The 11,646-nt window shown below is 39.6% G+C and overlaps 1 pseudogene; it reads left to right on the forward strand.

Annotated features, from left to right (window-relative positions):
* The first annotated feature begins 9,573 nt into the window (after window positions 1–9,573).
* LOC127224842 (interferon alpha-12-like) lies at window positions 9,574–10,145 on the forward strand (annotated as a pseudogene).
* Window positions 10,146–11,646: the final 1,501 nt, after the last annotated feature.

An 11,646-nucleotide genomic window follows, 5' to 3' on the forward strand; every position in this document is an offset into this window, starting at 1 on the left:
TCATACCTAGGAATAAATACATTTCCACTACCAGAGGCCCCATTGATTGCCCAGGCTTCCTAACTCACACCTATGTTTACAGGGTCTGGATTGGTTCTATGCTGGTTTCCCAGTTATCAGTCTTAGGTCCATGAGCTCCCACTTGTTCACATCAGCTGTTTCTGTGGGTTTCTCCAACCTGGTCTTGACCCTTTTGCTCATCACTTCTCCCTCTCTGCAACTGGATTCCAGGAGTTTGGCTAAGTGTTTAGCTGTGGATATCTGCTTCTGCTTCCATCAGCTACTGGATGAAGGCTCTAGGATGGCATTTAAGTTAGACTCTCCACTATTGCTTAGAGTGTTACTTGGGGTCATCTTTTTAGATCTCTGGACATTTTCCTAGTTCCAGATTTCTCTTTAAATCTGTAATGGCTCCCTCTATTACGGTATTTCTTTTCTTGCTCTACTCTATTCTTCTACAACTCAGGCTTCCTACTCCCTTATGTCTTCCTTTCCCCTCCTCTTCTCCCCTTCTCTTTCTCCTGAATCCTTCTCACCTCCCCCCATCCTCCTAATTTGTTCAGGAGATCTTGTCCATTTACCCTTTTCAGGGGGATCATGTATGTCTCTCTTAAGGACCTCCTTGTTTCCTAGCTTCTCTAGCTGAGTGGATTGTAGAATGGCAATCCTTTGCTCTATGTCTAAAATCCATATATGAGTGAGTACCATGTTTGTCTTTTTGTGACTCGGTTACCTTCCTCAAGATGATTTCTTCTAGTGCCATCCATGTGCCTGTGGATTTAAATAGTCCATTGTATTTTTCTTCAGTTAAGGGGCTTCTAGGTTGCTTCCAGGTTTGTGATTTCTTAATGCTGTACCTTTTCCATTTTTTGCAGTCTTTTTATGTTGATACTTTGCAACATAAAAATTGTAAAAATGAACACTGTCTAAAATACATGTGTACACTGCACAGTATTTAGAGAAACTGCAATGTATTCCTCTGCTTATCTGCAGCATATTGTATTTACTGCATGTAATCCAGCATGCTGTCCAATAAAAAGCCAGAGAATCAGGTTCTTGTGATATAATGACCTAGTCTTCTTTGATGTATATTCGCCAGTTAATCCTGCCTCAGACTCTCCTGACCTCTGGTACCTTAGATCTATTCTTGGCTTCAATGAGTTTTAACCAGTTTGGATTCTAATATGAGTGAGATAATGTAAAACAATATGAAATAGATTACAGAAAACCAATTAGCCTGCCTGTCTAACACAGACAAACATACCAGGATATCAGGAAAACAACACCATTCATAAAAGCCTCTAGAAACATCTCTTGGAATAAATCCCACCAGGGAAATGAAATCCTCTAAAATTATTCCTTTGAAAAACCACTATGCCCTCTCCATTTCAATGGGGTTTCTCCTTGCCATCCTCATACTGTTCCTCTTCCTCCTTTTCATCCTTGTTTTCTTGGAGATTCTAGTTATGCATGGACACAGGTCCATCTCCTGGAGCTAAGGTAGCACCATTTAGGGGCCTCAACCCTAATCTATCTCTCTCAGAAGCCACCGGTTTCTGCAGTTCCTCAGCGAGAGGTGGGTTTTCCTTCATTTTCCAAGCTGGGCTATTGTCTGACGTGGTCTTGTTCACTCAGTCACAGCCACTCTCAGTTCATCTGTGCATCTACCCTGCTGTGGCCATGACAGCTGCCTTGCTGTAGTCATACACTGCCTCTGCCTCTTACAATTCTTCTGCTCCCTCTTCTGCAATGATCCTTGGGGCCCTTTATTTTCTGTTCAATGATCAGTTGTGGTCACTATGTTTATTGCCAACGAGTGCAAGAGGCTTCTGTTGTAAGGGGATATAATGCTGCAGTAATGCTCTCTTAGACATATAGCTGTAATTTGAATCCATGTACTGACTGTGACACTACAAATACAACACTGCATTTATTCTCCGGTATATGCATGGCTCCATATAAAAGTGATAATTCTTGGAGTAAAATAATTTAAAGTTGGATTTTGTGATGTTTTGTATAGGAATGGCCCCATAGACTAGTGTGTTTCAATGCTTGGCCCTTTGGGGAGTGGCACTATTAGGAGGTGCAGCTTTTTTTTTGGTGTAGGTGTGGCCTTGCTGTAGAAAGTGTGCCACAGTAGAGTTGGACTTTGATGTCTTATATGCTCAAACTTGGCATAGTGTGGCAGTCCCCTGCTTCTGCCTGTTTATGAAGGTGTAGAACTCAGCTCCTTCTCCAGTACAATGCTTTCCTGCCTACTTACTTCTTGTTTCCCAGAATGAATGCACCTCTGAAACTGTAAGCCAGCTCTGATTAAATGTCTTCCTTTATACTATTGCTGTGGCCATGGAGTCTGTGTTTAGCAATAAAAACTGTAGGACAGATTGTATTGAACATGAAGATCCTTAGGAAATATAGTCGCCTTCATAACATCATTGTGCTTAATCAACATATATCTTTCCCAGTGAATCCTAGTAGCTAATGTCTTTGCTATTGCTGTCTCACATGGATGACTAACCAGTCCCTTTCTTTGGCTTTCATTTCCAATGACATCATAGTTGTTTTGGTTCATTGTCACAATGAAACATTAGGGTTTTCTTTTTAGGAAACGAGAAAATAAAAATAATGTAGATGTGGAGAGTTCAATCATCAAACCAACACCTCAGGGAAACAGAAATCTAGAAGTTCTAAACACCTTTGTTGTCTGTCAGAATAGGTTGAACACCTCTATAATTGGTCACATTGGAAAGCAAGATTATTCATTGAAATCAGTATTAAATAGGGAATTGATGGCTTAGAAATATTTCATATAGAATCTGTTTCCTAGACTAAAACTAAAACTAAATGTTGGAATATGAATATATATGTATGTATCTATATACATATATATATATATATTATGATGTATTGTAATTAGTAGCACATGCTATATATAATAATGAACACATGTGTGCACACAGCTTTCTAATATACTCCCAGTCTGCATCCTTCAGACTTAAGGTCTGGTTTCCTTCTCCCGGGTATGGAGCGTCCCAATGTGTGCTCTTTCTTATCTCTTCATTAATAAGCTCTGCTCACTTCACAACTGAATTTTAGATCATCTCAATTTCATGATCTCAATTTTTCCTGGAAATGCACAGTCAATCACTTGGAGTAATTCAAGTTTTGTGAGAAACTCTCATCTCATGTAAGAGAATACTTTTTTTCCTTTTTTTGTAATGAGCTTGTTCTTCTGCTGACCTAATGCCAACTATGGTCAAAACCAGAGGCAGGGCTTGTGTGTGTGGGGGGGGGCACTAGGACAATCTTTTCAATTTTTGCAATACAGGCAAACATTTAGAGGGGAAGAGAGCCATTAGTTTTCAAAGAAGAAACAGAGATTCACCCTGGCATGTTCTCAGAAGTTTTTTTCCACACCTAAAGCCATATTTGCCCAGTAGAACAGATTGCAGTTTGGAAGACTTCATTCCCTTCACTTCTGATCTGAGGAGGAAGCTTCCTGCCAGGTCCACACAGGTCATGTCTATTCCACACAAGACAGCACAACATGCAGAAATTGTTATTAAGAGTTGTTTTTTTATTTTTTTCTCCTTCTCCTTTCTGTAGTGGAAGTTTCCTAGAAAAGGAAGAGTCTGTGTGTAGTTCAAGTAGTAGCTATTTAAAAAACTCTGTGGCTACCTCATATCTTGAGCAGTACATAAAGCATTTGGAATACATCTTGAAACTGAGCAAACCATGACTGAGCTAGGTGCACTGTAACAGAGTATCTGAACCCACAGAAGAGATTATTTTTACCTGTTCCTCTGTCTACTGAGACGAGCAAACATGACTTCAAAAGTTCAGGTAAACTCTTTTGTATCAGGAATTCTAATTGGTCTTTATAATAAAACCCCAAAGTCAGATACACTGGTAAATCTGCAAGATTAGAGAGGCAGAGCAGCCAGACACTAGTTCTTTCCTCTACTGAATCCTCAAGCCAAATAGTGATCCTGTCTCTAGGATCCCCAGACTGAAATCTCTGAGATCCTTTCTCCTCTCACCTTATACTCCATTCTCAGCCCAGTCATGTCATTCCTGTATCCACCCCCACCCCTGTCCCACCCCCAGTGCTGAGAGTAAAGGCTGTGACTCTGAGTACTGAGATTAAATGTGTGAGCCACCACTTCCTTTCTCTGTTTCTTTTTGAGACTGATCAATCTAGTGTAGCTTAGGGTGGCCTTGAACTCACAGAGATCCGTCTGCATCTACCTCCTGAATGCTAGGATTAAAGGCATGTGCCACCACTGCCTGGCCTCCATGGTCAACTAGTGGCTTAGCTTTGCACTCTGTTCTTCAGTCAAGCCTTATTTGTTAGATCGCAAACAAAATATCGCCATACTCTTCCACAATAGAACAGGCCACATGGGGCAACCTGAATCTTTGTTACAGATCATGGTCACTCTTAATTGATGCAGAATAAATTAGTTCTTATTCCTACTGGAGCAAGATCTATGTTTAACAGGGGCAAACACAGTTCAACACCCAAAGCATCTTGACCCATCAGTCCTTTTGAGTTTTGCAGGATATGTGGATGGAGGAAGACAACACTCATCTGTAGGTACAGCTGCTAGAAACCCCTGAGTTTCATCAATTCCATATATTACACACACACAAACACACCACACGCACACACGTGCATGCACGTGCACGCGTGTGTGTGCCTGTGTGTGTATGTGTATGTGTATTTGGGAGTTTCACATCATGCACCCTAATCCTATACTCCTCCCTGAAAATTCATGTCTGCCATTCATTCCTTCAGCATTTCCCCCAAAGAAATTCTCCACATAAAATTAATTCAAAACAAAATGAAAGAAACAAACCACCTTGATCAATATCTTTCCTGCCTCTAATATGTCTTCATTTGACCTAATGGCATTGGGAAATTCGGTGTATCACACAGTATACCCTTTTGTCCAATGAGTCCTACCCTCAAATGTTTATGACAATGACTCGTTGGTCTGGTTCAAGGTCTCAGGCCTCTGGCACACCATCATCACTGGACCATATTGAAACCCTCCTTGGATATTATGCTGTTGTGCCAACTCTGTCATAGAGATCCTGTGGCTGTCATTCTGCAAGACCTATCTTCTCTCATACTCCACAAAGACATAAAAGGGGTAGATAGACGTTAGTGTTAGTCAACACAAGGGCCATGATGTGGGCTTACATGGTAGCTGAGCCCCTCAGTTTTTACTGCTGGGACTGTCCCCTCAGATGAGGGGCAGAGCCATCTCTCCTCCACCAATGCCATTGAGGCCAGCTATCCCATGCCTATGGTAAATGACCTTCCCCCGCTATGGGGCTAGTTTTCTCCTGAGGGCCTGGTCAAACTCTCCAGCTGCAGTTTCCAGTGAGGGGCTGGGCCCACTACCCCAGGGTTAGTTTACAGCAGAGCAGAGCTCAACATAGTCTTCAGATATCACCTTGCATGGTTCCTATGGCCTCCTGTGGTAACAGGGACCATAGATATCATCATGGACACCAGCTACAGCAGGACCATGGACCCATATTACAGTGTCCTGTGCATGAATAAACATCTCATGCTGATTAATATGATTATAAATTTGATATCTGTAAGGAGTGAGGTTTTTTCTCCTGCTGCCTGTCTTGTCTCGCCGTTGCGCCAGCCCCAATTAACACACAGAGACTCTGTATTTGATATAATGCTGTTGGCCAGGTACTAGTTTCTTATCGGCTAGCCCTGTCTTAAGTATTAAACCATTTCTATGTATTTCCATGTGGTCTTATCAGCGAGAGGTGGCTGGTGGTTCTATTCTCTCCAGAATCTCCATCTTGACTCCTCCTTACTACTTACTCTTTCCTCCTCGTTTCCTAGTCCCACCTATTTAGCTTTCCTATTGGCCAACAGTGCTTTATTCATTAACCAGTATGAGAAACATATACAGAATGACATCTCCCATCATCTCCTCTTTTCTGTCTAAAAAAAAGGGAGGGTTTTAACCTTAACATAGCAAAATATATCACACAACAGTTATCAAGTAAGAATCACAGTTAACAATATTTAGTCCATTAACATTTAGCAAGCTTTAAGAAAATATCCCATCATCTATTCTATCTTTGTGAGTCTAAAGACTTATATTTAACTTATCTTTAAGCCTAACTAAGGAAAACGATAACCATAACTATCTGTCTTCAACTTCATCCAAGACTACAGAAGGATAATATATAAACTCTAGAAATGACAGAGACATCTTGCCTTGTCAGTCACCTGAAGTTCTTCTGTAATCTTCCATCTTCAACACTCCAACACTTCAAACACTCCATAGGCCATAGTGTGTTTGGCAGACTCTTCAGCAAAGCAGGAAACTTTTAACTGTCTTCTTGTATTGGCAGTTTGTCACTTACTTTTCTTTGTGTCCTTCAGATGATCTGGCAGACTCTTCCATGAAGCAGGAACTCTGTAGCAATGTCCATCTTGAATCAGCAGTCACTTTCCTGTGGGTCCTGCATGTCCAGTTTATACAGCATAAAGTCAAACAGTCCAGACAAGAGCAATATCTTGTCTAAATGGCTCGTCTTGCCATATTGGAAGTAACTTCATAACGCCTTTCTTCACTGTCCATCTTCCATATTCCTTTCTGGTGCAGGTGGTGTTGCTAGGAGCATTTATGTCTCACTGTCAAGAAAAACCCTAAACCATTTCAAATGCCATATTCTGTAGGTCTTTGAAAGGTTTGAAGAATGCCTATCTCAAATACATCTCTGCATATCTAGAAAAACTTACTCACCTAACTAAAGTTTTGACTATTGTAGGTAACTATAATCTGTATTAAATTATACATTACATTTCTAAATGAGCTATATAAACACAATACCTAAACAAAAGGAGAAATATACACATCACAAAATTGACCTTAATTTGTATCAATAAATACAAATCCATTCCAATACAAAGTATTTATATCTATATCATAATTCCCTTTTTACCTTTAAAAAGAATTGGTTGTGATCATTAACCATTTATAACCAAGTTCATTTAAATGAAAATAAACATTTATAAACAATATTTGGGAATTTGGGCATCGTTCTTTCCAAACTACTTCTTGCTGATGGGGGCACTGTCATGGGGATCCTAATAAGATGCAAAAGTCTTGGCTGTAGTCTGCAAGGCTGACTTGTTCAGCTGTTTTGAATGTTGGATCACCAGGAACTCTGTTTCAGGGGGTCTGACTTGATCAAACCACATTAGTCTGGAAGGAATCCATAGCTTTTCATTTTCTATGGTAACAAAAATAGAAATCCTTTTCCCCAGTAACTTGTAGTTAGACTTAAATTTTGGAGACAAAGCATTTTTAAAATATATACATTGAATTAATCCAGCAGCAATTCTTTTATCAGTTGTTATTTCCTCAGCAGTTAAAATATACAAAGACAATATAACACTGTACAGTATCCAGATTTTCTCCATCTTGGCTTTTTTGTTACTGTGTTTCTTTTACATTTATTTATTTATTTATTTATTTTTTTACTTTTTGAGGCAGGTTTTCTCCTATCTGTCCTGGAATTTACTCTGCAGGTTTACTTTGCAATAACAGAGATCTGCTTGACTCTGTCTCCCGAGTGCTGGGATTAAAGGCATGTGCCACCACACCCAGTTCCTCTTTGTCTTTTTAAAACCATTTTTTCCATGTCTACGTATATTTTTAAACACCCTGTAAACCTTTAGAGGTTTTTCTTAATATGAATCTGTCTTTACTGTAAATCTTTATCTTTTCTGGCCACGAGTCTTTATCTGTTAAACAACAACATTGCTAAAATGAAAGTCATAGTTGTTTCTGCCGTGATTTATCAAAGATGGTGGCGGCTATTTTACTGCCAGAGTCCAACTGAGAAAAATACTGCTACCAAGAAACCTTGCTTGTCTCTGTTCTTTTGTTTCTAAAACCCTTTTTTTTTTTTTAAAGCTTTTGTTAAATTTTAAGTGGAAGTTCTTATTAGCCACGTGGGCGCCATATGTAAGGAGTAAGGTTTTTCCTCCTGCTGCCTGTCTTGTCCCGCCACCTCTCTAGCCCCAATTAACACACAGAGACTCTGCATTTGATATAATGCTGTTGGCCAGGTACTAGTTTCTTATCGGCTACCTCTGTCTTGAGATTTAAACCATTTCTATGTATTTCCACGTGGTCTTACCAGCAAGAGGCGGCTGGTGGTTCTATTCTCTCCAGAATCTCCATCTTGACTCCTCCTTACTCTTTCCTCCTTGTCTCCTAGTCCTGCCTATCTAGCTTTCCTATTGGACAAAAGTGCTTTATTCATTAACCAGTATGAGAAACATATACAGAATGACATCTCCCATCAGATATAATTTTAATAGTACTCATGGCACAGTAGTTGATATCCCAAGCCTTTGAAATACAAGGTTCAAACACTTTACATGTATGTTGTAGTTGGCATATAAAACATCTCTCAAAGTTTGCTGTATTGGAGGTTGACACTTGTAGGAGCAGTGTTCTCAGGGAACATGAGCCTTCATCTCATCCTTAAGGAACAAACCGTATAAATGCAAATCCATGGATTGTTTCAGATGGATGAACCACTAGGTAGTGAGGCTTTGCTGGAGGAAGGTTAGGGGGCTCCATGCTAAGAACATACTTCCTCTCTGTCTTTGGCCACCATGAAGTGAGGGACTTTGTGAATCACCACCTCCTAGCTTCTGGTTGCTGGGATTAAAGGTGTGTATCACTACTGTTTGATCACTAAAACTTGAGGCTGACTTTGCCTTTCTGAATCCTCATTATATCTATGTGTGTGAGTATGTGTCTGAGGATGTGTTGTGCATGCAAAAGATTACCTCTCATTGTATATGGTAGTGTGAGGCCAAATTACAGGAGTAAGTTCTCTATCTCAATCATGGGATCAAAGAATCAGACTCAGTTCATCAACACTGACTAGAAAGCTGTTTTCTACAACCATCCATTAAATAACTAACTGTGATGTTTAAACTAACCTTTTATACATATTTATTTTACAAATTATGCATGCAATTTCAAGAATTCAATTTTATTAGTTTAAATGTTGGGAAATATTAAATATACCTCTACATCAACATTTTTTAAGTTAGAAAATTTTGGATCATACCATATATTTTGATTTAAATATTTAAGTAAATGATATAACTAAAACAAAATAATTATGAAATGAAACTCAGTAACTCAGGAATTTTAAGAGAAAATTTTGTCTTCACAATAAGGGGGCAAACTAATAATGCAAATCCCTGATGTAACAGCTAATGATAATTCTATTTAGAAAACCAACAAAACAACTTTTGAGAGAAACAGGGAAAGGGGAAGCCAAAAGAAAATCAAAGGGGTTTAGAACAAATGCTCAAACACAGAAAGAAAATAGTTAAGAGAGTGTAAAATAATTGGAAATAAGGGGGAAGGCATTTAGAAAATAATATTAGTGTTTTCCCTTATATAAGATACATACACACATCATGGTCTTCAGAGAACCTAGAGGGGAAGGTTCAGGACCACACAAACCAGGGGACCAGTGGCTGCTGCAACATCCACAATGTCCAGGCCCTGTGCTTTCCTGGTGGCCCTGGTGGTGATGAACTACTGGTCATCCTGCTCTCTAGGATGTGACCTGCTTCAGACTCATGACCTCAGGAACAATGGAGCCTTGACACCCCTGGCCCAAAGAGGAGATTCTCCCCTGTCTCCTGCCTGAATGACAGAAAGGACTTTGCATTCCCTCTGGAGAAGGTGGCTGCCCAGCACATCCAGAAGGCTCAAGCCATCCCTGTCCTACAGGAACTGACCCAGCAGATCCTCATCCTCTTCAGCTCAAAGGACTCATCTGCTGCTTGGGAGACAGCCCTCCTAGACACCTTCTGCACTAGCATCCACCAGCAGCTCATTGACCTGCAAGCCTGTCTGATGCAGCAGGTGGGGGAGCAGGAACCTCCCCTGAGCCAGGAAGACTCCCTGGTGGCTGTGAGGAAATACTTCCACAGGATCACTGTCTACCTGAGAGAGAAGAACCACAGCCCCTGTGCCTGGGAGGTGGTCAGAGCAGAAGTCTGGAGAGCCCTGACTTCCTCAGCCACCTTGCTGGCAAGATCGTGTGAGGAGAAGGAGTAAGTCCTGAGTCAAAATATAGATGACTCTCCAGGATTAGGACACTGAAGCTCACTGTGTAAATTCTCCTTTAAAATCTCATTTTGTCATGAACCCAATTGATTTGCCTGGATGTTTCAGCAAAACAGAGACAGTTTTTGTCTATATGTAAATTATTTGTCTTACATCCATTTGAGTATATCTGTATATGCATTTATTTTAGTATTTATATAATTTATCTAAGTTAAATCTTCAAGTTTTGTATTTTCATTAATGTAGCACACCATCATATACAATTAAATTATTTTTTCTATTATATTTTGTTGTATAAAACACTTTTGTTAATTCTGTATATTTTCAAGTTTTTTTTTAAGTTGATACTTTATACCATAAAGTTATACAAATATACACAGTGTTGAAAAATTGCCCTGGATAAGTGTGTACTATGTATAGTGTTTAGACAAATCCTAAATTCATCCCTCCACTTCTCTCCAGTATATAGTATTCTGTAACACGAATTAATAAATGATCCAGAGACTTATCTTGGGGTTCAAAGTTCAAGCTGAATGCTATAAAAGCAAAGCAGCTGGCCACTACCTTCTTACCTGTGCCTCAGGTTGAATAAACTGATCCTGTCTCCATGATCTCTCCAAGCCTCAGACAGACTATCCTCAGCATGACTGAGTTACGAATGCCTCATACTGGCCAGTGAAGTCCCTGATTCTATCTTCTATACCTCTCTTGTGATGGAATTAAAGGTGTATGATCTGAAACTCTTTTAGGCTGATTCTATCTCATGTATCACTGGATGGCCTTGAAATCAGAGAGATCCCTTTACCTCTCATTCATGAGTCCTAGTATTAAAGGTGTGGACCACCACATCTTAACTTCTTTCTGCTGGGATTAAAGGTGTGTGCCTGACTTCTATGGCTTGTGGCTGACTTTGCTTTCTGAATCCTCTGGCAAGCTTTAATAAATCATAAACAATAGCTCTCCACAGTATTCTCTGTATGTGTCCAGTAAGAAACCAGAGAGAATTGAGCTCCTGTGAGATTGTGACTTACTCAGCTTTGACATATTTCCCAGTTAATCCTCCATCAGACCTCCCTGACATTTGTTACCTTCCCTGTACTCTCAACTGTTATGAGTTTAATGGTTTGGGGTTCTAAATATGGATCAGATTATGTATAGCTATAAAAATAGATCACAGAAAAATGACTATCCTGCATTTACCACAGACAAACATATCAGGACGAAATCAGAAAAATCAACCCCATTCATAATAGCCTCATGAACCATCTCTTGGAATAAATAGCACCAGAGAAGTGAAGTCCTCTAAAATTAATCATTTGAAACACCACTACTCCTTCTCAATTTCATTATACTTCTATTGTGAATAATAAATAATTTAATTTCAGTTAACTACAACATATAACTATGCTATTGTTTTAGATTATATAAGCTATGTTGCATTCAAATGTTTGTGTATTTGTATTTGTATGTGCATACAGAGGGGCTAGATGTC

This window comes from Phodopus roborovskii, unplaced genomic scaffold (assembly GCF_943737965.1).
Source record: "Phodopus roborovskii unplaced genomic scaffold, PHOROB, whole genome shotgun sequence".
NCBI lineage: Eukaryota > Metazoa > Chordata > Mammalia > Rodentia > Cricetidae > Phodopus > Phodopus roborovskii.